Source organism: Chiloscyllium plagiosum, unplaced genomic scaffold (genome assembly GCF_037043375.1).
Source record: "Chiloscyllium plagiosum isolate Xiang-an unplaced genomic scaffold, Cpla_swu_hap1 HiC_scaffold_5, whole genome shotgun sequence".
In the NCBI taxonomy this organism is placed as follows: Eukaryota; Metazoa; Chordata; class Chondrichthyes; order Orectolobiformes; family Hemiscylliidae; genus Chiloscyllium; species Chiloscyllium plagiosum.
This window is the reverse complement of record NW_028270143.1, coordinates 59199422-59225094: the sequence shown is the minus strand read 5'-3', so window position 1 is coordinate 59225094 and position 25673 is coordinate 59199422. Positions and strand designations below refer to the sequence as shown.

At 39.6% G+C, this 25673-nt stretch overlaps 1 protein-coding gene and 1 long non-coding RNA gene across 8 annotated transcripts in view; one reads left to right on the top strand and one right to left on the bottom strand.

The window, feature by feature from the left end:
* LOC122549908 (tensin-3) overlaps window positions 1-25673 on the bottom strand; it is a 439923-nt gene that overhangs the window by 279487 nt on the left and 134763 nt on the right. The gene's annotated exons all lie outside the window — the stretch shown is intronic.
* The window catches only part of LOC122549909 (uncharacterized), a 105873-nt gene that overhangs the window by 73216 nt on the left and 6984 nt on the right, over window positions 1-25673 (top strand). For 3 of the 4 annotated variants that reach the window (XR_006311703.2, XR_015757205.1, XR_015757203.1), the window contains 3 exons: window positions 4725-7599; window positions 21548-21772; window positions 22333-22501. This is a non-coding gene — a long non-coding RNA (uncharacterized LOC122549909). The remainder of the gene's footprint in view (window positions 1-4724; window positions 7600-21547; window positions 21773-22332; window positions 22502-25673) is intronic. The other variant, XR_015757204.1, reaches the window with a different exon arrangement.

The following is a 25673-nucleotide window of genomic DNA, read 5'->3' as shown; positions in this document are numbered from 1 at the left end:
TTAACGAACAATTAAATCTCATGGCGCACGAAGTGTAGGTTAGAATATTTAATTCAATGTCAAATCAAGTACTGGAAGTACAAGGAAAGGAAAAATACATTGGATTGAGAGAAAACAAAAAAAAATATATAATTTATTTAAATCTTCAACAATTATTAACTGAAGGAATGAGACTCCACACTTATGCAAGTTAATAGTTGGTGCCAGGGCAACTAAAAGAAATGCCAATCAGCCATCAAAACAGATGCTGAAAGTGAAATGCACAAGTCCAATTTCTATTAAGTGTTTCACCCATTTCTGACATGCAATTGGAAATTCAAACAGTGTGATGCTATTCTCACTGCAGTTTATAGCAAAGCACCACATAACTGTTGTGTCTGGGTCATTGTATTCGACTGTGATTCTGTGCTGACCTGAAGTTTCTGACTGATTTGTACACAATAACAGTGAGCCCTAGTCAATGTAAATGCTTTCACTTCTTAAACATTTTGAAAATTTCTGTAATCTGTATCATTTAATAATTTTGAAAAAAGGTCTTCTGATTTAGCTGATCATTTGTAATGTTCTAGCTAGATAGTCTTTTTTTTGCCCACAACTCACTGGATGGAACTAAATTTACAACGTAATCTACAATCATAAAATTGTTCTCTCTGAGCTCTCTTCTTGTGACTTCAAATTATCTAAGCTGTAAGGTCACGAGAAAGAGTCAATCTTAAATCTCTTACAGATTTGCTTTAGCTCTAATGTTCCATTAACCCCTGGAAGTGCTTAGTAATTTATTTTCATAGCTTCTTTAATCCAGTATATTTATGCATCACATAAGTGTGGCACCATAGGCGAATTTGTTGATTTCGTACCAATTTACTGATAAAACAAATCTGAACTACCACTAGCAGTATCAACATCCTAAATCTTCCGACTTTTCTTCGTGACCTCTTTTGTAATGATGTGTTCCAGCTCTCTGAAAGAAAATTTCTTAATCACCAAAACCTAACCTGCAGTACCATTTCCCTAATGAGCTCTATGACAGCATAATGACAGCTCATAGCTCTCCCTTAGTGGACCAGCTTCCAACATTACACCAAAATGTTCCACCCAAAGCCTCATCTCCACCCCTCACCAGACCCTGTGGGATCTTAAGGACTGTTTCACATCTCCTGCGATAGTCGCATCAGGAAAAAGCCAAAATAATTGATCAATTTGACACATCTGACATTGCTTTGCATTTACATTATTGTCTCAAATGCAATTTATTCATTCAATCCATCAGACACAGATATCTGTCCCACCAATATTCTCTTCCCCACTACTTACAAATACATGAAATATGATCAAAAGTAGACACAGTCCCTCAAACCTGCTCCATCATTCTATGAGATCCCAATTTGAAATGAAGGTGAACTCTTATTAAGTAATTTCTTTTTATTCTTATTGCACATCAAAATGCATCAGATTGAGGCAACAAAATATTTTTCATAAATGTGACAATAAATAAATCATTCATTCATCATTCATATTCTGTCAGCCAGCTAATCATCTATCCAGACCAATATCTTACCCAAGATACCATGAATTTTTATTTTCCACATTGTGATTTCACTTTGATGGAACATGCTGAGTCTTCCTCATTACCTTGTGTTTTTTTCTAAATGCACATCTATAATCTCTTTAATAACTGGTTCAATACTTCCCCATGACAGACATCAAGCTAACTGACTTATAGTTTCCTGTTATCTGTCTCTTCCCTTCTCGAAATAGAGGGGTTATATTTGCAATTTTCCAGTCCAATGGAACCTTGCCTGTTTTGAGGCAATTTTGGAAAATTAACACTAATAGATGTACTACCTTATTTGCAAGCTCTTTGAGCCCTGAAGATGCTGTCCATCTGGACTCAGACTGATCAGCCTGCAGCTTCATCAGTTTGTTTAGTACCACTTCCCTCATGATTATAAATTCAGAAGGTTTCACTCTCCCTTCCATCTTCTGATTTACAGGTATCATTGGAATATTTTTGTATGCTTTATGATGAAAACAGAAGCAAACTATTTGTTCATTTCAACCACCATTTCCTTATTATCCACTATTAACACCCCATTCTTACTCACTGTTGTTGCTCTTATCCTTTTTAAATACATGCAGAAACTCTTGTGATGCATTTTCACATTTCTGGCTAGCTTGCTTTCATACTTTTATTTGTTCCTGCTGATTAATCTTTCAGTTATTCTCTGCCAATTTTTTTTTAACATCCTGATGAGTCATCTAACCTGCCACTCATCAGTTATATGCTTTTCTGCAAGTTTGATGTTTTCTCTAACTTGGAGAAAGGAAGGACTGCAGATGCTGGAGAATCAGAGTTGAAAAGTGTGGTGCTGGAAAAGCACAGTAGGTTAGGCACGATTCCTGATGAAGGACTTTTGCCCGAAAAGTCGACTCTCCCACTCCTCAGATGCTGTCTGACCTGCTGTGCTTTTCCAGCACCACACTTTTTGACCTGTTTTATCTGACTTGTCTTGTTAACAACAGATGATGGGCATCTTCTTCGTAAGAACACACTTATTCTGAAATATTACTTTCAGTATCTGCCACTGTGCCTCTATTAATCCTCCTCCGAGCCTAATATGCCAATACTCTGCCAGCTAGGTGAGATTTTGTGCCTTATTTCAGTTTAAGATATTCTTCTCCAAACCAATCTTCTCCCTTTCAAATGGTTTTCAAAATCCAAACATATTGTGGTCACTGCTAGCTAGAGATGCCTCTACTCTGAGGTTATTCATTAATCCAGTCACATTACATAAGATCAAGTCTGAACAAAACGTGCTCTCCAATTAGCAGTAAAACTCGATGCTCTCAGAAACTGACTCAAAAACTCCTCACACAGGCTATGATTGCCAATCGAATTTTTTTTTTCCAGTTTGTGCAGATTAAAGTCATCCAAGATTATTGCCATCCCTTTAGCAAAAGCACCCAACATTTTTCATCTTTGCTTTGTCCCACGTTATGGCTACCGTTCAAGAGCCTGTAGACTACTCCCATTAGTGACTTCTTTCCCCAACTATTGCTCATGGGCTCCAAAAACAAATTCTACATTTGGACCTTAACAAATAATATCCTGGAGGAATGATGCCATTGCTCCAGCTTTACCTAACTTCCTACTTGAATTTCACACAACTTTCAATATTTAGGATCTAATCCTCATCACCCTGGAGCTATGTCTCCATAACTGCTGGCAGTCTATGTTTATTCACTTCAATGTGTGCTATCATATTTTTTCCTCTGTTGTGAATGCGATACACATTTAGATACAGAATTTTTAGTTTGGTCTTTTTGGTCCTGGATGCAATGCTTCTACTTAGTAATAGTTGCATCAGGTTAGGTTGCAGAAATCAATTGGCACCAACCTAACCCGTCAGTTATTCATGTGACAGTCTCAACAATGAACAACATCATCCTATTTGATCTTGAAGATGTTTAACAACAGCTGCATTCATCCACTGTCTCTAATGTAATCTGGTGCCCTCCTTACATCGCAATAAAACCACTTTCAGAAATCTGGCTAATTTCTATCTTCCCAAGTTGTGTAGTAAATGGAAAAGCTGTATCTCTACCGTATGCAGAACATGACTTAAACCTACACACTATCTAAAGCTGCTGAGTCGTCAGAAGACATGGCATCTTTCTCCTCCCATACATAGCTGTTGAAAACCATTTTAATAAGCCAAATGTTTTCAAATCCAAGAACAGGACTTCAAAGCCTTTGGTGGCTTAAACTGTTCGTATTCACACAATAAGTCTCATATCACCAGAAAAATTCCTTTGCATTGAAACCATGAGCTTTAGAATACAACACAGATGTTGTGTCTTAGGCCTGGTTTATTCTGACAGCATTGAATAAAGCTGCAGTAATTGTAACTACACTCAATTATACCTTCACAGCTTTGGAGCTTAATAGTTACAGCTGGGCGACTTCTATACTCTATGGAAATGGAAATTTCAGTGGAATAGCAGGTGTTCACAACTCAGTCAAACAATATTTGAAATCCTGAACGAAGATCAAAACGGGTTACTGCTACTCGTACCTCAACAGTTTGCTTGTTAAAATGAAGAGAATGTCATTTCCATGTAATGAACTGAAAGACTACTCTGTACATTATAGCTCATTCTCCTTGTGCAAAAATCCCATTTGTGTCTTCATTAAGTAATTCACTCTATAAACTCTCTATCATCTTTTAGCAATTACAAATTTTTAACCAATGAAACCTTTTTATTAGTGAAAATTATGAATATATTAAAATGGCACTTAACTATAAAACAAAATATGGTGATTAAGTGGGGTTATGTTTCATTGAATCTGCAGAGAACTGATGTGTACAACATTGCAATGTGCATGGCCAGGAGCCTATGACCTCCATTGATTGGGGCAAAATTCCAAGGGAACCACAGAGCTCAGACTTAGTAAAACAGCAGAATAAAGGTTTTGGAAAAACTATCGGAAATAAAGGATTTTATGCTGTTAAAAGAGGAGGAGGAGAGAGTGGAGCAGATGATGAAGGCACACAGAGCAAAAGACAGAGAGAGTGCTAATGGTAGTGAAGGAGACAGATGTAAAGTAGGTGTAAATGATAGGTGTGTAAAAGAGAAACCCACCATTTTCCATCGCTTTTTAGTTCTGAAGAGGAGTCATATTGGCACTTGAAATGTTAATATGTTTCTCTTTCTCTCTACAGCTGCTCCTGGGTCGGCTGTGCAACATAATGCTTGATGAAATAATCCCTGAGGTACTCTACAGATTTGTCTTTTATTGTTAATCACTACAAGGCACAAGGGGAATCACAAATTAACCTCCTCATGGAATACGAGTTCTCTTGGTAATAGGCAATGGCCTGCCCAGCTGGAATTCAGAAAGAAGTAATGAAGCAGATGCAAGCCTCAAATCACACCTGCTCCAGAGGTGTAGAAGAACTTCTCTGAACAGGTTGACTTAAAAAATAGGTGAAATAAACATTTTGAGAGCCCTCTTGTGGTGCAGAGGTGTTGTCTCTACCCCAGACCAGGAGGCATGGGTTCAAGTCCCACCAGTTTCAGGCAATTGAAAAAAAAACAAGGCCAAGAGTGTGGCACTGGAAAAGCACAGCAGGTCAGGCTCTTTCCCAAAACATCCATTCTTCTGCTCCTTGAATGCTGCCTGATCTGCTGCGCTTTTCCAGCACCACACTTCCACTCCGATCGCCAACATCTGCAGTACTCACTTTCTCCGAAACGAAAAAAAAGCAAACCAAACCCCCTCCGACTCTATTCTGATTCAGTCTCTTCCCTTTTCACAAACCAGGGATAGATCTGCAGAACTGTCTATCGCAGGATTTGGACTAGCTTTTACACACCATGAATTGTAGCTCTAACTTGATGTTCAACAGTAAACAATTATCCTTTCCAGTCAGAGCTATTGCATTTTCCACGTCACCCTTGCCAATCCAAATCAGCCTACTCCTGCCCTTATTTCTTAACAACTCAGCTGAAATTGCAGCACTGAAATCACTCAGTGTGTTTTGGTAGTGAGCTCCTAGGATTCAGAAATGAATCTCATCAAATTGTCAGTTTTAACCTTGCAGGTTCCTCTTTTGCCTTTGCAAGGTGAGAGTGGCCTGACAGGTACTGCTGGTTAAGGAAATTATGGGCTCACTCTGTTAGATCTAGAATATTGGATACCTGGTCCTAACAAGCATCCTTTAAGTGCAGCATTTGAATAATGCAAATAGAGGGAACTACATCACAAGAATTGTCCTTATCTGCATCTGCCTTCAACATAGCAACCTAAATACCATCTTCTATCGGGGCGCTGCTGTTGAAGATGGCACTATTTATCAACATCAACTCTACATTTGCAATCCAAAAATATCGAGCTCAAGACCTGCTCTTAAATACCCACCATGAAACAATTTCACCATGTTACTAATGACTGCGTCCTGGAACAATAATAACAATCCAAAGCCAAAACTATCAACACAGTTGAACTATCAACATGGACACAGTACACTAAATATGCATCACTAATATGCTGACCTCGATTGTTAATTTTTAATCTGCCAAATTAACTAGGCAATATGCAACTGCATATCAGAGCTCTCTGGTTCATCAACCCTGCCTGCCCCGTGCAATTTCTGCATTCATGTTCTCTAGAACAAAGAGCTACACTACAGCGACTAACTTCTAAAAATGATGCACTCAAACTTTCAAAGAAACTCAACAATCTTTTCAGTTTTCATATTCAAAGCAGTAAAAAACTGAAAGATTGAATAACTACTTAAAGAAAAATACACACGTGCTATGTTACAAAACATAATGGTTCTGAAGTTATGCAGTGATTCACTTGAAAGTCTGAAATCTTCAGCTAACTCCAGGAGCAACCGTCTTTTCAGCTGTTTTTAATTGATTTCTTCAAGAGTTCCAGTAACCATCTTCCACAGTTATAGCGGCAGATGGGGAAAACTGATGATAAAATTCAGCATTGATTTTAGGTAATGGAACAAATCCAATGCGTTGTTTTTTTCATTGTTTAATTAATTCAGGAACGCAGTCAGATCAGCCATGCCTTAGCAAGTCCCAGCAAGTTTACTTCAATAACCTCAGCCATCACCACAATTCAACTCACAACAAACATGAAATAACAGTAGTTCACAATGCCAATATATGATTGATCATTCCCCAACAACAGCACACAAAGATCTTTGTCCTGAAATGGTTTCCATACACATCAGCAAGTGTGCATTAGAAAATACAAATGCAAGTCAATAACACTATGAGTACAGGTGTTTCCCTTTTCTTTGTGGTGACCATGTTCAAAACTGCTGACATCAATCTTCTGTTGAAAAGTCCATTCTTATTGTGTCTGTTTACCTGGAGTCAAGGAGGTGGGGGAGTGGATACCAGTGAAATACACCAAGAAAAGGAAAGCCTACCAGGCCCCCAAAGCCTCACAGCAAAACAAAGAGACAGATACATGAGGATGACACCAGCAGCTCATCTGATGGCAAAGAGGGCAATCATCAGAAAAAGAGGCAGAGCACCACACGGGAAAGAGAGAGAAGTAACCACTAACCCGGAAATGACAGACCCTCCGAGGGGAGAATCAGGGGTACCCACTGCACCACAGCTCCAGGCAACTGGGATCTGTGATCCTCTGACAGTCCCTCTGTCAGACTCAGAACTAAACTCTGCTGAGCTTGTTCTCACCTTGATGACACCAGACTCGGGAAATGGCCCCAGGGAGAAACTGGACAGCTAGCTCAAGCCTGCGAGGGTCCAACAGTTCACTCACACCACGGGGATGTGGACAGTCTCCCCAGTGACAGGTCCATTGGTGAATGAACATGGGTAACTTGATAAATTTTAAAACAGGTGTTAAAATTGCCAGCGTTAACATGCATCACATTAAATCTTCCGCGCAATGTGCTTCCATGTTGGTTCTCCTAAAGCTTGGGACAGCTGCCACCAAGGTGCAGTGGGGAAAGACAACCGTGTAAGGTCCTTCTGCCAAAGATGGATGGGGGTTCATTCAATTATTGGTCCCTGCTGACGCCTCAACTAAATGCCAAGAGGTTGACGGTAAGTATAGAGTATGGTGAACATCAAAAACTTAATTTGTTCCCTGTAAGTAAAGACAGTATGGATCTGAACTGCTCCATTAACTGTATATGTACCAAAGATTTCTATGAATAACATATATTTTTGCAATTTAAGAAAAAAATCTGTTTACCTGGTCTACCATATTGCTTCTAACATTAATTACTTAAGAGTTCTGGTACATACACATGTCCATTGCCTTTCCCCATTCATATATATTCAGTCCATCTCCCTCTCTTCAAAATTGAAGATGACATTTGCTTTCTTAACCTCCCTGTTCAAGATTACTGATTAGGCAACTCCCTTTCTCGCCATCACCCATGACCCCAAGATCATCTTCAGTACACCGCAGCTTCTGTCAATCATTCCCTCATTTTCATTTGCATTACACACAACTTTCAGCAGCATCTTCTCAGAAACATAGGGTCAGATTTCACATATACACTGAGTAAACCTAATATGAATAATCCATCACTCCTCATGGATTCCAAAAAATGTAGTTGTATTGTATGTCTGATTACAAACATCAATGAGTCAACATTTTAAGGCTGAAACCTGACAAAAGCAACATAGTATTTTATGGTTAATCCAACACCATCAACGTTCCTGTTCTCCACATCAAGATAAATCTCGTTCCTTACAATCTTTCTCTAGATAGTGGTAAGATTGAACAGCATGCCAAATCTGGCAACAGTAATCTGTGTGATGTTTTAGAAAGCAAAAATAGCAGACATTACATTGGCATTTTGATTTATAGTTGATCATGCATCTTTATCTTTCATTGCATCGCTGGAGTTATGATAAATAAGGAAAAGTATTCAATATAGGATATTTGCAAGCTCAGTATTGGCCTGGTTACTGTTTTAATATTTACATAAGCAACTGAAGTCACAAGTGATCAAGTTTGCAAATGAGGTCTGAGGTGAACCCAATGAATGGTGTTGAAATAGCTAAAAAGACAGTCAAGATTTAGTAATTTGAAGCTTAAACAAACTTCAGCCAATGCATAACAACAAACAGGAAAGCTCACCAGAATATATCTAAAACTGCAGAACAACAAATTACTTTTATGAGGCAGGAGTCACACATAAGCCAGATCAAATAATGGACTTTAATGAAACTGATGGATTTTTTTTCAACAATCCAACTGTTTTGTGATTACCTTTATTTAAAAATTATGTTTTAAACTTAATTCAAATTCTCAAACTGCCATGATATGATTTAAACTCTTGTGTTTTGGATTATTAGCATGGATCTCCTGATCACTAAGCCAGGAACAAAATTAAACCTTATAGTCTTGCAATCAGACTGCATGTTGGCTATTGCATCCATTTCTGAAAGAAGCGAATATTTCAAACCCGAAAAGATAGCGCGGAGCATAGCTACAAGAATTGGTTAGCTGTTTCAAAGGCTTGAATTAAAAGCAACATACTGGATTAGAATGGTGCTGGAAAAGCACAGCAGTTCAGACAGCATCCAAGGAGCAGGAAAATCAATGTTTCGGGCAATACTGATATTCCTGATGAAGGGCTTTTGCCCAAAACGTTGATTTTCCTGCTCCTTGGATGCTGTCTGAGCTGCTGTGCTTTTCCAGCACCACTCTAATCCAGAATCTGGTTTCCAGCATCTGCAGTCATTGTTTTTACCTTAACAGCAACACACCTAAGACTTAGGCTTATCAGTTCAACAAAGCAACATCAAGAGATATTTTAAAAGATATAAAATAACTTCATATTTTCACACAGACATTGGAAAGACAAACTATTGTTTACAACTTCTGTACTAAGTTGGTTATTTTTCCCATGGATTCCATCTTAGGTGAACAAAAATGCTTCTGCCTCTACCATCAATCTCCAGCTGATCTCATCTTATCCAAACCCCCTCTCCAACACTGGGATTTCTTATTTCCACCTCTCAAAAGACCAATTCTCCTGCAGCCTCTCTCAGTCTATGTAGTGCTCAAACCTTCATCAGTATATCTGTTCCTTTCAGGTTTCATAAGAATCAACTAATGATCTTAGTCCATAAGACATAGGAGCAGAAATTAGGCCATTCAGCCCATCGAGCCTGCTCCGCCATTCAATCATGGCAGATAAGTTTCTCAACCCCATTCTCCTCAAGATTGACGACCGGCTTGACACCGACATCTTTTACAAACCCACCAACTCCCACAGCTACCTGGATTACATCTCTTCCCACCCTACCTCCTGCAAAAATGCCATCCCATATTCCCAATTCCTCCGCCTCCACCGTATCTGCTCCCAGGAGGACCAGTTCCACCACAGAACACACCAGATGGCCTCCTTCTTTAGAGACTGCAATTTCCCTTCCCACGTGGTTAAAGATGCTCTCCAACACATCTCGTCCACATCCCGCACCTCCGCCCTCAGACCCCACCCCTCCAACCGTAACAAGGACAGAACGCCACTGGTGCTCACCTTCCACCCTACCAACCTTTGCATAAACCAAATCATCTGCCGACATTGCTGTCACCTCCAAACGGACCCCACCACCAGGGATATATTTCCCTTCCCACCTTCCGCAAAGACCGTTTTCCTCCGTGACTACCTGGTCAGGTCCATTCCCCCCAACAACCCACCCTCCCATCCTGGCACTTTCCCCTGCCACCGCAGGAATTGCAAAACCTGCGCCCACACCTCCTCCCTCACCTCCATCCAAGGCCCTAAAGGAGCCTTCCACATCCAAAGTTTTACCTGCACATCCACCAATATCATTTATTATATCCGTTGCTCCCGATGCGGTCTCCTCTACATTGGGGAGACTGGACACCTCCTAACAGAGCACTTTAGGGAACATCTCTGGGACACCCGCACCAATCAACCACACCGCCCTGTGGCCCAACATTTCAACTCCCCCCTCCCACTCTGCCGAGGACATGGAGATCCTGGGCCTCCGTCACCACCAGACGCCTGGAGGAAGAACACCTCATCTTCCACCTCGGAACACTTCAACCCCAGGGCATCAATGTGGACTTCAACAGTTTCCTCATTTCCCCTTCCCCCACCTCACCCCAGTTCCAAAATTCCAGCTCAACACTGTCCCCATGACTTGTCCTACCTGCCTATCTTCTTTTCCACCTATCCACTCCACCCTCCCCCTCCCCTGACCTATCACCTTCATCCCCTCCCCCACTCACCTACTGTACTCTATGCTACATTCTCCCCACCCCCACCCTCAACTCACTTGTCTCTCCACCCTTCAGGCTCTCTGCCTGTATTCCTGATGAAGGGCTTTTGCCCGAAACGTCAATTTTACGGCTCCTTGGATGCAGCCTGGACTGCTGTCCTTAATCCTCAAGAGCCTATCTATCTCAGTCTTAAATATACTCAATGACCTAGCATCCACAGCCTTGTATAGCAATGAATTTTATAGATTCACCACGTCTGACTGAAGGAGTTTCTCCTTATATCCATTCTAAAAAGTGTTTCCTTTACTCCAAGGCTGTGCCCTCAGGTCCTAGTCTCTCCTAACAATGGAAACATCTTCCCAACATCTACTCTGTTCAGGCCATTCAGTATTCTGTATGTTTCAATTAGATTCCCCTTCATCCTTCTAAACTCCACTGAGTATAGACCCAGAGTCCTCAAATGGTCCTCATATGTTAAGCTTTTCATTCCTGCAACCATTCTTGTGAACCTCCTCTGAACGTGCTCCAGGGCCTGTACATCTATCCTGAACTATGGGGCCCAAAACTGCACAATACTCTAAATGTGGTCTGACCAGAACCTTATCGACTCTCGGAAGTATACTACTTGCACAATCAAGTCCCCTCAAAATAATTCTGCCTACCAAAGTGCATGACCTCACACTTTCCCACGTTCTACTCCATCTGTCACTTCTTTGTCCATTCTCCTAACCTGTCCACATCTTTCTGCAGCCTCTCTGCCTCCTCAGTGCTACCTGTCCCCCTAATAATCTTTGTATTGCCTGCACACTTAGCCAAAATGCCCTCAGCTCCTTCATCTAGGTTGTTAATGTATAAAGTGAAAAGTTCTGGTTCGAACACTGAGCCTTGTGGAACACCACTTGTCACTGGCTACCATCCTAAGACAGACCCTTTTATCCTCACTCTTGGTCTTCTGCCAGAAAACCAGGCCTCTATCATTGCTACCACCTTGACTCGAACTCCATGGGCCCTTATCTTACACAGTAGCCTCCTGTGTAGCATCTTATCAAAGGCAGTCTTGAAATCCAGGTAGATAATCCATTGGTTCTCCTTAGTCTAATCTGCTTGTTACTTCCTCCAAGAATCTAGCAGATTTTTCAGGCATGACCTTTCCTTGAAGAAACCATGCTGACTTTGCCATATGTTACCATTCACTTCCAAGTATTCAGAAATCTCATCCTTCACAACAGATACCAAGATCTTACCCACACGGAGGTTAGGCTAATTAGTCTGTAATTTTCTGCCTTTTGCCTTACTCCCTTTTTAAACAGGAGTGTCACAGCAACAATTTTCCGGTCCTCTGGGATCCTCCCTGAGTCTAGCGATTCCTTAAAGTGGAGGCGATAGAAGTGATCTCGCTATTCAGCTATCTCCCTTAGATCTCTGTGGAGTAGTCCATCTGGTCCAGGTGATTTATCCACCTTCATGCCTTTCAGTTTTTCTAGCACCTTCTCCTTGGTGATGGCCACCATACTCAGCTCTGTTTCCTCACTCTCTTTAGTGTTTGGAATATTACTCATGTCTTCCACCATGAAGACAGACAGAAGGTCAGTTCCTCAGCCATTTCCTTGTTCCCCACTACTATCACTCCAGTGTCATTTTCCAGCAGCCCGATGCCCCTCTTTTGGCCTTTATATATCTATTGAAACTCTTACAGTCTTCTTTTACATTACTGGCTAGTTTACCCTCATATTTAATCTTCTCCTTCCTTATTTCTTTTTTTGTTGCCCTCTGTTGGTCTTTTTGAGCTTCCCAATCCTCTGGTTTCCCACTGCCCTTCACCACATTATAAGCTTTCCCTTTTGTTTTTATGCTCTCCTTGACTTCCCTAGTCAGCCTCATCCTCCCCGTACTTTTTTCCCCCCCTTGGATGAATCTCTGTGTGCCTCCTGAATTAATCCCAGAAACTCCTGCTCGTGCTGTTCCACTGTCTTTCCTGTCTTCCTAACCTTAAGCTTCTATTGTCTACAAACTTCAGTGTATCTGAAATTCTACCAACTATACGATGTTGTGCAAACATTGCTACACACTTGTTGTCCATGTGGTCTACACTGACTTGGAGTTCTTCAATGCCTTAAAATCTGAACTTTCAATCCTAGTGATATTGCCTCTTCATAGCCATTTCTTTTATATCTGTGTAATCTCTCCCACAGACATAAAACTTACCCTCATAATACCACAGCTCCTCCAACTCTGGCCACTTGAACATCAGGTTTGCCCATTCTATGACCATTAATAACTTTGTTTTCAATCTCTTTGACAGCATGCTTTGAATTTTCTTTCCTATTCCCATCCTCCTTGCAGGCCATCCTTAAAAGCTATTTCTTATCCCGTTTTTTATGTTACTCATTCCAATCTTATCCTCTTCACTTTGATTTTCTGAAATTTGCCTCCACGTTGAAGGCATTATATAACTGTGAATTGTACACCTATGTGAGTGTCATATCTGTAAAATCGCAGTCATAAACCTCCACTGAAAACCTCCTTCCCACCAAATCCAGATGAATGCATTTCCCTTCCTTCCTACGACTTCAATTGATTAACCATATGGTCCTGAGGAATTCTCTCTTTAACCACTTTTGCAGAACAACATGCCTCCCTCTCTTTAAGAGAATCTTTGCATGCCTTTATCTTCAATCTCACCTGAAATTGCTTCCAGTTAAAGAGTGCATTGTTTGCCTTTGACAGACAACTCCTCTTCATTCCATGCATTATATGCCAGATTTAAACCCTGAGGTAATGTATACTACCTTTTATTTGTTCTGCGATTGGTATTTCAATTAGTTTTTGCATTACACCTCAAGCCATTCAATTTGGTTTAATTTTCTGTGTTTTAACATGGCACCAGAGTGTGGGGACACTGTACAACACTTTTCACTGTATTTTGTAACAAAATATGTGACAATGAATAAATCAAACCAATTTGTTTTGACTGCCAATCTAGTCCATTCAGCGACATTTACTAGTTATCAGGTTCTGCCCTTTCATTCTGCATGGTGACTTGTGTCAGGCTATATCAGTACCTGAAATGATTAACTGAGGTCACAGAATAAGCCTTACCCATCAGGATTTACAGGACAGTTCCTGAGAGGAGCTAACCAGAGTTGCGTGCGTGTCTAATAAGTTCTACATGTATTCACCAGGCAGTATGCAGAAGTTTTTTTTAAATTCATTGATAGTATGTGGGCAGAATTTATTTCCCATTCCAAGGTGTGTGCCAAAACTTATTTCCCATTCCGAGATGCCCTTGAGAGATGGTGGTGTTTTGCATTCTTCAACCACTGCAGTCCATGTTCTGTAGTACTGTACTGGCTGTAGGTATTTAGTAGTAACAATATGTAGACATAACAGCAGGTATTAACATGTACCTAATTTTTCATTGAGCTTGGTTGTCTCCTGGGAGAAAATCATGGGTGGCACGGTGACTCAATAGTTAGTATTGCCTCACCCTGTCAGGGAACCAGGTTCAATTCCAGCCTTGAGTGACTGTGTGTGGAGTTTGCATGTTCTCACCATATCTGCATGGGTTTCCATCAGGTGCTCTGGTATCCTCCCTTTGTCCAAAGATGTGCCGGTTAGGCGGACTGCCCATGCTGAATTGTCCCAAGTGTCCAGGGATGTCCAGGCTAGGTGATTCGTTGTAGTAAATGCAAGATTATGGGGATAAGGAGGGGGCTTGGGTCTGGGAGGGGATGCTCTTTGGAGTAGACTCAATTGGCCAAAATAGACCACTGTAGGGATTCTACGATTTATGTCAGAGGTAATGTTGCCATCCAAGTAGTATGTAATAAAGACATTTATTTTTCATCAGGACTGAGACCATCTTCTGGCAAAGTGTTTGTGTGGCCTTCCTTCCCAGATTGGTACTTGTAGCTTAGACTGAACCAGTAAGAAGAATCAGTGGTACTGATTCTATCTAAGTTATCCCAGATGGCTCCAGCAGAAACCAACATACATTAAATGCTGGCAGCATTGGTTTACAACTTTACAATATGACTTATCAACTCCACCCACTTTCTACAGTAATTGTGCCATATCAAACTTGAGTTCTCAGAATGAGAATAGCACAGTAAGTTTATTGTCTCCCCTCCTTCACATTGAACAAAACAATTTAAAGACAAAGATTGGATTCTGGGCTTGGATATTATGCATAAGTAAATTACATCCTTTCAGGTTGGATTGTACAGTGCCATTTTCTATCACACATATTGTAACAAATGTATGCCTTTTTTGATGAGAATTTCCTGCATGCACAGACTGAATGCATCTACCTACAACAAGAGTCAGAGAAGCTGAATGGCCACTGCATTGTAAAACATGAAAGCCAAGTTTCTAATAATGTATATGGTCTTGAGAACATGGTGTTCCCAAGATGGAGGCAACATGGAACTTTGTAAATGTTGCTTCTACCAATTAAATCACAAGGAATGAGACCTATGCTCAAGCTAAAAATAATTCTTTCCTTTAGGCATAAAAGAACATTTCATACAATTAATGTTCTACATGTAAGCTTCAAGTACTCTTATGGATGGGAGGTACAATGACCAAGTTACAAGCTGCAACAGGCAAGCTAACAGAGGTAAAGGAATGAGACAACAACCTACTTAAGATAAACCAGCCCTCCCTCCAGTAGTATTTCAATTCTTATAGCACACTGAACTGAACTGAACAAACCTGATTATTTAAAAACGCACCCTGAAGACACCACACCCTCAGTGATTTATATCCACCCTTATTTCCTAGTTGCTATTATCTTGCATACTATCTTGAGTCATATTAAAAGCTTTGTTACAACTGTGTTTTGACAAAAAAAACTCAGCTTTTCAGGTTCAAATTACAAACATTGTTACTTTTTAACATCAATGATAACTCACAATCAGAGTGCTTCTGGTACATTCTGTCAGTTTGTGTGTTTCATTCAATTCTCGCCTTCAAAAGCAGCGTTTTGTAACCCGAATCATGCGCTTATTTTGGTCACGAAGCACTTGGTTTCCTAATGTGGAAGCACTATGATGTATGTACTAGACAAGTCTTTTCATAGTTGCTGGATTATTGGTATTAGGCTTACTTAACATACTGGTACCAACATGTTTTGGAGGGAAATATTACACTTAAATCAAAATGCTTTTGATGTTGCCTTTCTTTCAAGATGCTTTTAATTCATGAGTACATTACTCTCACCTTACGAGCATAGCATTCTACAATTATAAAACTCTACATATGCAATTCAACTTTAAATGTGCAAAACATGGAACGTTATTGCTGGGTGAATTTGAAACTGTGCAAAAGTTGCTTACGCTGTGAACAGTACTCTACCTATTGCAAACTCTATTGTATAATTCATTTTATGCTGTACTGAACTTCTGTTCTCAAAAGCCTATCCCATACCAACATTTAGAAGGAGCAATATCAACAACAACATATTTAAGAACGGTAGACTCCATATGTCGTCAAAAATTAACATTTCCTTCAGAAACTGAAGATAGCTAAATGTTAACAATGCCAGATCAGTCTACTAGATTTTAGTTTCTCCTTGTTCATGCTATTGTATCTAATCTCAAATTATTTAACTAAAAGTTTGACTCTTGTTAATTTAGTAATACACAAAATTCCAAACTAGAATCACTATAAATGTAGATTTCCTTAAGAATTTAAAGTTTTTTTAGTAATTAAATATGCTGCGGGACAGGTTTTAAAAATGTTTGTCTTCATTAAGTACTGGGTAACAAATTTCAATGAAAAATACACATTTATACCTGCAGCGAATCAAAATGAGAGAAATAGAATGCAAACAAAAACCAGAGACTGCTGGAAAAGCTCAGCAGGTCTGGCAGCATCCTTGGAGAGAAATCAGTTAACATTTTGGGGCCAGTGACTCTTCCTCAGAACCGCTGAGAGGAAGGGTCACTGGCCCCGAAACGTTAACTCTGATTTCTCTCCAAGGATGCTGCCAGACCTGCTGAGCTTTTCCAGCAGTCTCTGGTTTTTGTTTCTGATTTCCAGCATCTGCAGTTCTTTCAGTTTTGTTTTAAACTGAGAGAAATAAAACATTAACTTGGTGAGTAGGTCAGCACAGTCAGAATCAAATTTTGATAACTCTTGAGGAAATGAACCCATTCCTGTTTCAATAAAGATAACCAAGTAAACACTGCAGTGGCCAAGAAACAATAATCGGTTATCAAACTGCTCAAAGTAGTTCTTAAAAGGTTCTTAACTTCACCTATTACCATAGGCGGGAGAAATGATTAAATCTTTACTCGTGTAAGGATTCTTGAGGTGCAGTGGTGATGTCACCACCTCTGAGCCTGGAGGCCTTGTAATAATTTCTCTGAACTGGTTGATTTAGAAAATACCTCATGACTAGTGGAACCCAAGTTCAAGCTTGGCCCAACTGAATAAGATTAAGATTAAGAAATAAGAATGAGATTAAATGGGTGGCACAGTGTCTCAGTGGTTAGCACTGCTGCCTCACAGCACCAGAGATCCAGGTTGGATTCCACCCAGGGTGACTGTCTGTGTGGAGTTTGCACATTCTCCATGGGTTTCCTCCAGGTGCTCCAATTTCCTCCCACAGTCCAAAGATGTGCAGGTTAGGTGGACTGGCCATGCTAAGTTGCCCACAGTGTCCAGGGACGTGCGGGCTAAAGTGGTTTAACCACGGGAGATGCAGGGTTACAGGGATTGGGTAGGGGAGTGGGTCAGGTTGGATGATCTTTGGAGGGCTGAATGGCCTGCTTCCAAATGTAGGGAGTCTGTGATGCGATGAAGAGTTCACCTGTCTTTACTTTACACAGATGCCATTTAGTTTTTTTTTTAACTGAGAAGAATTTCTGCTGTTGTTTACAAAATGTATGCTGGCTGCAAGAGTTCTATACACCAGATTTTAGGGAATAGAACCAAAAAGCTGGGGAAGGTGTACAAACATGCAACTTACAAGAATTTAGAATAATGTAACGTAAATAGATCATAAGAACACAATCTCCAGCCACCTTGTTCTAATACTTATCTCCAAACATTATTTTAGCAAAATATAGGAAAGTATTAATATGGACGTTGTCCTGCACAGAGCTCAATGGAGAGCTGCACTGTCGGCCACGTTTCATAAATTAGGAATCACAGAATTTTGTTTGGAAAGAGGCCATTCAGCACTGACCTCCGAACAGTATCCCATCCCACGTCCCCCTTCCTAGCCCCATAACCTATTTCCCATAGCTAATTCATCTAGCCCAAGATCCCTGCACACTACAGATAATTTAGCAATCTACCTAACCTGCACATCTTTTGACTGTGGGAGAAAATCAGAGCACCCAGAGAAAACCTGCACAGAAATAGGTAGAATGTGCAAACTCTTGATCGTCACCCAAGGCTGGAATCGAATTTGGGTTCCCAGTGCTGTTAGGCAGCAGTGCTATCCACTGAGTCACCATGCTGCCCAGGCAGTAAATAAAGTTAACTGAAATGCAAAAATATCATTCTTGACCTCTTTTTTTGATTGGTACATTTCTATTGCATGCTCCGATCTGGTCTGCAGAACAAGATGGGTCAAGTGGATTAAATTTTAAGTGGAGAATATTTTAGGACAGTGATCAAAACCTGAAATGAGACATGAAGGAAGGACAATCTAGAATTTCATTAGAAAAGGCACCAACTTCAGTGCTGTGAGGACAGAACTGTCTCAGAATACGGATTCTTCATGGTTACTGATTCTAACTTTAATTAAACAATAGGTTGCCTTCAAGGAGACAACTGTCCCCTTACCATCAAGGTACATCCAATGTGGGAGAAATCAGGACATTTAAACACACTGCTCCCAGGATATTAATGACTGAAACATGGATATGCAGGCTCTAATCCTGTAATTTTCACATGACACAAAAAAAGGGTGCATGTTGAACACTGAGGAAGATAATGATAGACTTCAACACAGCACAGACAGGCCAGTGGAACATGGAGCAGATGAAATATAATGTAGAACAGTGGGAAATGATAAATTTCAGTAGGAAGAACCAAGACAAGATAGAGTAAAACAATCCTGAGCTTTATAAATAGAAGCTAAAGTAAATAAGCAAAGACGTCCTGACAAGCGTTTATAAAATCTAGTTTAACCCCACAGCTTGAGTATTCAAATTGCAGGTGACCTCACTTTCAAAAGGATGTGATGGCTTGAGGGAACATGCAGAGGTGGTTTAGTTATATGGATTAGTAAAGAAGAGGCGCTTCTCCTTAGGGAGGACACATTGAGAGAAGATTTGACGAAGGGGTCCAATATGTTAATTCAAAATACACTAGCAAAAAAGAGAGAGAAACAGATCCCAATGGTGGAAGGATAGAATACCAAAGGGGACCGAGAAAAAATGATAAGCAAAAGAAGTAATGTTTAGATGAGGAAAATCTCTTAAAAAAAATGGAGAGTGGTTAGGGTATAAAATGCACTATGTGGAAATATGCTTCTCAAAGGCAGCTAGGTATAGAAAATAAATGCTGTCCCAGCCAGTGATACCCAAATCTACTAAATGAATGAAAAAAATTAAAAGATGCAACAATAGCTTTCAGAAGGGAATCAAGTAAGTGTCTGAAGACAAACAAATTGCAGGGCTAGAGAAGAAGGCAGGAAAGTGGTGCTAGATCTGTTCTTACAGAGGAATAACATGGACAGAAGGGGACGTGTTGGCTTCCTTCTGTGGCCAACTCATGTTGTGGTTTATTACAGTCTCCTTGTTGCCACAGATTACTTACAAGAGGATAGGGAGGTAATATGGTTATTGAATCATGTGGAATAGCCAAAAGTGACCTTGCCATTGGAAAGAAAACTTGTCTCTCTCTTCCATATGCTAAAATAACCAAATTAAGACATATTCAACTTGAAACATTATTTCTATCTCAATTGGTGAGAAACCGACTTAGACCTTCTGAGGATTTCCAACATCATTAACCATTAGCACACAGCTGGAATAAGTAACAATTGACCCAACTAGTTGCAAAATGAGAAGTTACAATGCATTAAATCATAGTTTCACTCTAGCTCTAGAAGTTTACTTTTCTCATCATGACATATGTCACTGAAGCAACAGACCCTCTATCTCTTTGTTTTGGATTGCAGGGTGATTTGTTGAAGTATGTGTGGCCTTATCACATTCACACGCATTAACTTAAAGGGACCATTTGTGAGCAGAAACTTCTGGGCTCTTTCATACTCCTGCACTGCTGAGAGGAAATATGACCTGTACGACATTTTTATGGGATAAATACTGAAAATATTTTCACTAGGGTAAGCTTCAATGTGTCATGAGATTATCAAAGCTAGCCAAAAAAGCTAAAGTGGAGATAACATTTCTGAGTAATACACAAATAATTCCCCTTTTTTGCTCATGTCGAACCTGCAAGTGTCTGAAGACAGAAGTCTCATCTCTCTTAAAATAGAATAACAATATTATATCCAATCATAGTCAATTTGAGGCAGACTTACTAAACATGGTAAATTCCAGTCCTCTGAAAATACGCTAACTAATTTAAAATGATCACCACAGCCACGCATTCTTGGGTTTCTTTCCAGTGTACTACTTGAACATTACTGTTTTATATTTGGAAGATGGGTCTGGCTGGTTTCCTCAGTATAAGAAACTGTTAAAATGTCAAAGGTGAAGTGATGCTTAGTTTTATTCAAATGCTTTCTGCGTCACATTTTTATTAGCGTGTAACTGTGGATTTCAAGTTTGAAACACTTTATAACAAAAGATTCCTATTATGTGACTCCCAAATGTTTTGCTCCGCACAAGTGAGAGGTCTATAACTGATAGACTTCAGGTGCGATGACACAAAAGCAGCAAAGGCAAGAAAACCATTACTCTTGATTATTTCAAAGGTCTCAAAAACTGGTCTGGGCACAGTCAAACCCTTACTGTACTGCATTCTTTGAGACATAGGGAGTTTGAACACTTGTATGACACTAACAGCAAAAGAAACCTGGGGTTTGTTGGGGGGTGAGCAGAAGAGAAAGGGAGACTCAAAAGCTGCAACAATAATCTAAAAACACAACGGTAATTTGTAGTTGAAAGTACTCTGACATTTCTTACACATTCGAACAAACTCCTGACTGAAAGGAGATCAATGACAGCAGAACTACGATCACATCGCATCACACTCATGGAGTATTAATTCTGGAGTTAAAAACTTGCATTTATGTCAGGCCTTAAAACGTAAAAGACACTGGACAGGGTTGTTATCAAAGTTTGAAACTTTATTGCTGGTACAGCACAGCAGGTCAGGCAGCATCCAGGGAACAGGAGATTCGACGTTTCGGGCACAGGCCCTTCTTCGGGCCTGTGCCCGAAACGTCGAATCTCCTGTTCCCTGGATGCTGCCTGACCTGCTGTGCTGTACCAGCAATAAAGTTTCAACTTTGATCTCCGGCATCTGCAGACCTCACTTTCTCCTGTTATCAAAGTTTGACAGTGAGCCAAACGAGGAAATAACCAAAAGCTTGATAAAAGCAAAGTTTTTTTTAAGGATTGTATTAAAAGAGGAAACTGGAGACTATAGAAGGAATTCCAGAGTTCAGATGAAGGAATGACTGCCATATTGGAGTGATTAAGTTCATGGTAACGGGGAGTGTCACAAGATTAAAACAGGATAGTGGACTTCTGACACTTCTTCCCTTCCCGAAACGGAGTGACTCAGACCTGGGATATGATTTGCTGCCAGTATCTCTCTCTCTAAATAATCTTATTGAAAATGTCATCTTAGGTAGCATTGGCAAGCATTCAATAGAAGTGGAAAACTGAGCCAACAAACATCCCATTCTTCGTTGACATCCACACACACGTGTCGACCAATAGACAGAGTAATTATCCAGAAACAGGAAACCTGATTCATTTTGGAGAAATTTGAACAATCTATTACGTCCCATCTGAAATAAAACCATCTGCTAGATCAAGATCGTCAGAGTCAACCACATCGGGTGAGATGAAGGTAAATACAGGTTAGTCAAGGTAGTAGGTGCCAAGTTTTCTTCCCTAAAAGAGATATGCCAACTATTTTGAAGCTTATTGTTTGCAAGTGGCTTTGCTTTCATAGCCACAATTACTTAGTGAATTTAACATCCTAACTTGAGATGGAAAGACTTGAACTCAGCCTAGAGTTTAGAACCAATAACTATGAAGAATCCATATCCTGAGGTTCACACATAATGACCTCAATCTCTACAAATGAACTCACCATCCACAAATTAGAGAGGGGACTGGAACAGTTAGATCTCTGAGGGAGAACCTACTCTGGACTGTGGACACAAAGAGATTCATGGCTCTGAGCTTTTCACTTACTTCCTGGAGGCTCCAAATGTCGGACATGCAAGGGGGCTAAGCTTGGAGGGAAAATATTGACAGCACAGGAAAGACAAAAGTTGAATGTTTGGATATTGAATGCAGATATTTTGAATAGGTGGAAACTAATAACTGAAAAGCAAGTAGTTGTAAGTGCCAGGTATAAAGGCTCACCATAAAATAGAGTGTAACATTGTTTTTAATTTTCAGGTGCCAGATTTCAAAATTGAGAAAATGATGCTTTAGTTGTCCCCAGCCTTGGTCAGGCTCCGTACTGAGTACTGAAAGAGACACTTTGAACACACTGCTCCTTGGTTATAAAGATACTTTGGTAAATTCACAAGAATAACATCAACATCTGAGGAGTCAAATTATGAAGGTTGGTAACATGAAGTTGTCTGGCATTCCTTCCAGTTTAGGTAGTTATGGGGTAAGCTACTCAAGGGTTTTAAAATGATATGGGATTTTGAGGGGCTCTTCTATTGAAGAAATCTAAAACAAACAAGAACTAGGAGTTAGGAGTAAGAGTAGGAAACATTTTACGTGCTAGAGTGATGGGAATTGACAACCATCATCCTCAAAGTGTCTGGGAATGATGGATTAAGATTCAGAGTAACAGATTTCTGAAGTATGCAGTTAATGAAAAAATGGCTACAGATTGCAACTGAGAGATGAATCCAACATGAGTGAAGAAATGGCACAATGAATGCAATTGGTTGAGGGCTCACATCAGCAAACAATTTTATTTCTCAAGGACTGCATTGCTTCAGGAATCTGATTTTTGAATCTCATCAACTCATTTATTTAGTGATGCTATCATATAATAAAGGCCACAATGCACAAGAAAGACATTAATTTCTGAAACACACTATTACATAATAACGTTAGGTACATGGGAAATAGGTCTGGGTTGGTCACTCTTCGGAGGGTCGGTGTGGACTGGTTGTGCCGAAGGGCCTGTTTGCACACTGTAGGTAATGTATTATAACGTAATGTAAATTAGCCAAGGACAACAGGCATCTTAGAATCATAGAATCCCAATAGTGCAGAAAGAAGCCATACAGTCCAATGAGTCTGTACCACCCCTCTCCCCCTCAACCGAGCTCTGTAACCCTGCATTTCCCACAGCTAATCCACCAACCCTACACATCCTTGGACACTACAGGGCAATTCAGAATCGCCATTCAAACCTACTCTGCACATCTTTGGACTGTGGGAGGAAACCCCTCCAGACACAGAGCATGTGCAAACTCCATGCAGTCACCCAAGACTGGAATCGAACTTGGGTCCTTGACGCCATGAGGCAGCAGTGTTAAACACTAAACCATATGTCACCAAAGAACTTCACAAACTAACTAACAAACACTTCTACATAAAATCTCTCTCTCTAAACACATCTTTCAGATTAGAGAGGTTACAGCTAATAGGTTTCAATTGCATATTCACAAATTTGGAACATTTTATGCTCAGGTATCAGCATTTTACTGCATTGCAGATCTCAATATCAATATTGAATTGAATAATTAACAGTGTTTATTAAAATAGCATGCAATACAATCTTCCAGAGTCGTTTCTGAACATTCACAGCCTTTTACCAGATATGCTATGTTGATTTGCAAGTATTTCACTATTTAAATGATTTCCAAGTTTTTCTAACTCCTCACTAGCTCAGTGTTTCTTTGCTGATATGCTTAAAACTACCGCTTTCATTGCAGCCTCTTTCTGCCTCCTTTGAAGACCGCCTGTCCACCTCCCTCTTCTCTTCTAACTTTCCTTTACTGTCCATTCGCCTTGAATTGGCTCCTAGACTCCGAATTCCAGCAGCATTAACATTTTAACCATATTATTTCAATGTTATTCAACTGTACAAAAAGCAGAATTATATCTTGTTTTTACGGTTTTGCAAAAAAAAAGGATTATACAAGAGGTTACAGAACAAACACTGGTGCAGGAATAATTTGTTCTTTGAAACACTGTGACCGTGTCTTCCTATAGATATCAGATTACAGTGAACACCACTTAAAAGAATGCAATTGATACTAAACCAAAGATAAATATAAAATTTATAGCCTACATTTGTGGATTGTCACATTATTGATTATGATGCAATGTTAAGGAACATGCATGCTTATGTCCAACAGCTTTTCTTCAAGAGGTTAAATGCCCTCTTTTTCTAAAACAATGAGCTGTTAAGGTAGGAACCCGTTATAGACAAAAAGCTATAAATTATTATGTAAAAGATATTTAATTTGTTACAATAAGTGTTCACTGCCTTTACAACAGAAACAAATGTGCACGTTTTGTTTTTCAAAAAGGGCAGAGTAAATAAATGGAACATCCCGAGACTGTCACTCATCAGTAGTGCCCCACAGCTATGCTAGACCACACAGGACAGCAGAAAGGTATGCTGTACCTCAGCTGATCCAAGAAGCAGTTTGCACAAGTGATCAAAATGAGCTTTTTTTAAAAAAAACTGGTTCCTCCGTAGGCTGTATTTTAGCTCAATTTGCAAGAAACGTTCAATGTATGAATTACACAACAATCAAAATAACCAGTAAAACTGGAACAAAGTAATAATGACTTCAACTTTGATTGATGCAACATCATATTCCATCACTTATATTCTTCTCTCCTTTGGAGTTTTGGTCAGCTTTATGTGACTCATAAATGTCTATCAACAAATCATAAAAAAAACTGGCCACCCTCAAAAGTGCTATTTCAGAAACTTTTAAACAATTTTACTTTCCTCGCTGATGTTTTTAATCGTAAGCCACAGTCCAACAACAAACAATACCTTTGACATAGAAAGTCTGTAGTCTCTGCGCAAGAAAGTGGAAAGCAGGTGCTGAGCCAGAAAGGGAGAAACCAGGATTTATAGTGACAGTTTTCTTAAAAAGATGGATTTTAAGGAAAGTTTCAAAGCAAGATACAGAGAGGGAAATAAGCTTGGGAAGTCAATTTCAGAGATAAATATTTCATGAAAATATTGACACTTAAGTTGCATCAACAGTAAAACACAAAAAAATCACTTTTATAATTGTTTGTAAACATACAGACCTATATTAAGACGAAGTCTTATTAGAAAATAAACTATCACTCAGTTGTTGAAACTACAACGTCTGTGTTACTCTTTCCCTCGAGAGAAGTAAATATACTTTACATACAGGTTCCTCATACAGTCACTTTGTGATTACTCAGTATACATTACAATCAAATCATCAATAATCGGCAAGTTATACAATCACTTTTGACTCTGAAAGCGGAATACATACACAAACATTAAAAAGTTTTGATCTGAGTATAGCATACATATGGTTAGCTAACCCTATTCAACCAGTGTTATAGTAGGTGAACACTGAAAGTACATGAAAGAGATTTTTAAAATAAATTCAGATATTGTCATAACTTTACTTTTAAAACTATAATTTCTCCTGGACACTGCTCCTGAAAGTTAATTTGTGTGTTTAATTATAAAACACATTTTCACTGTCTTTTGTCTTTTCAGTCACAAGCTTGTACCAGATTATTTTAAACTGTTACTAATTAAACTG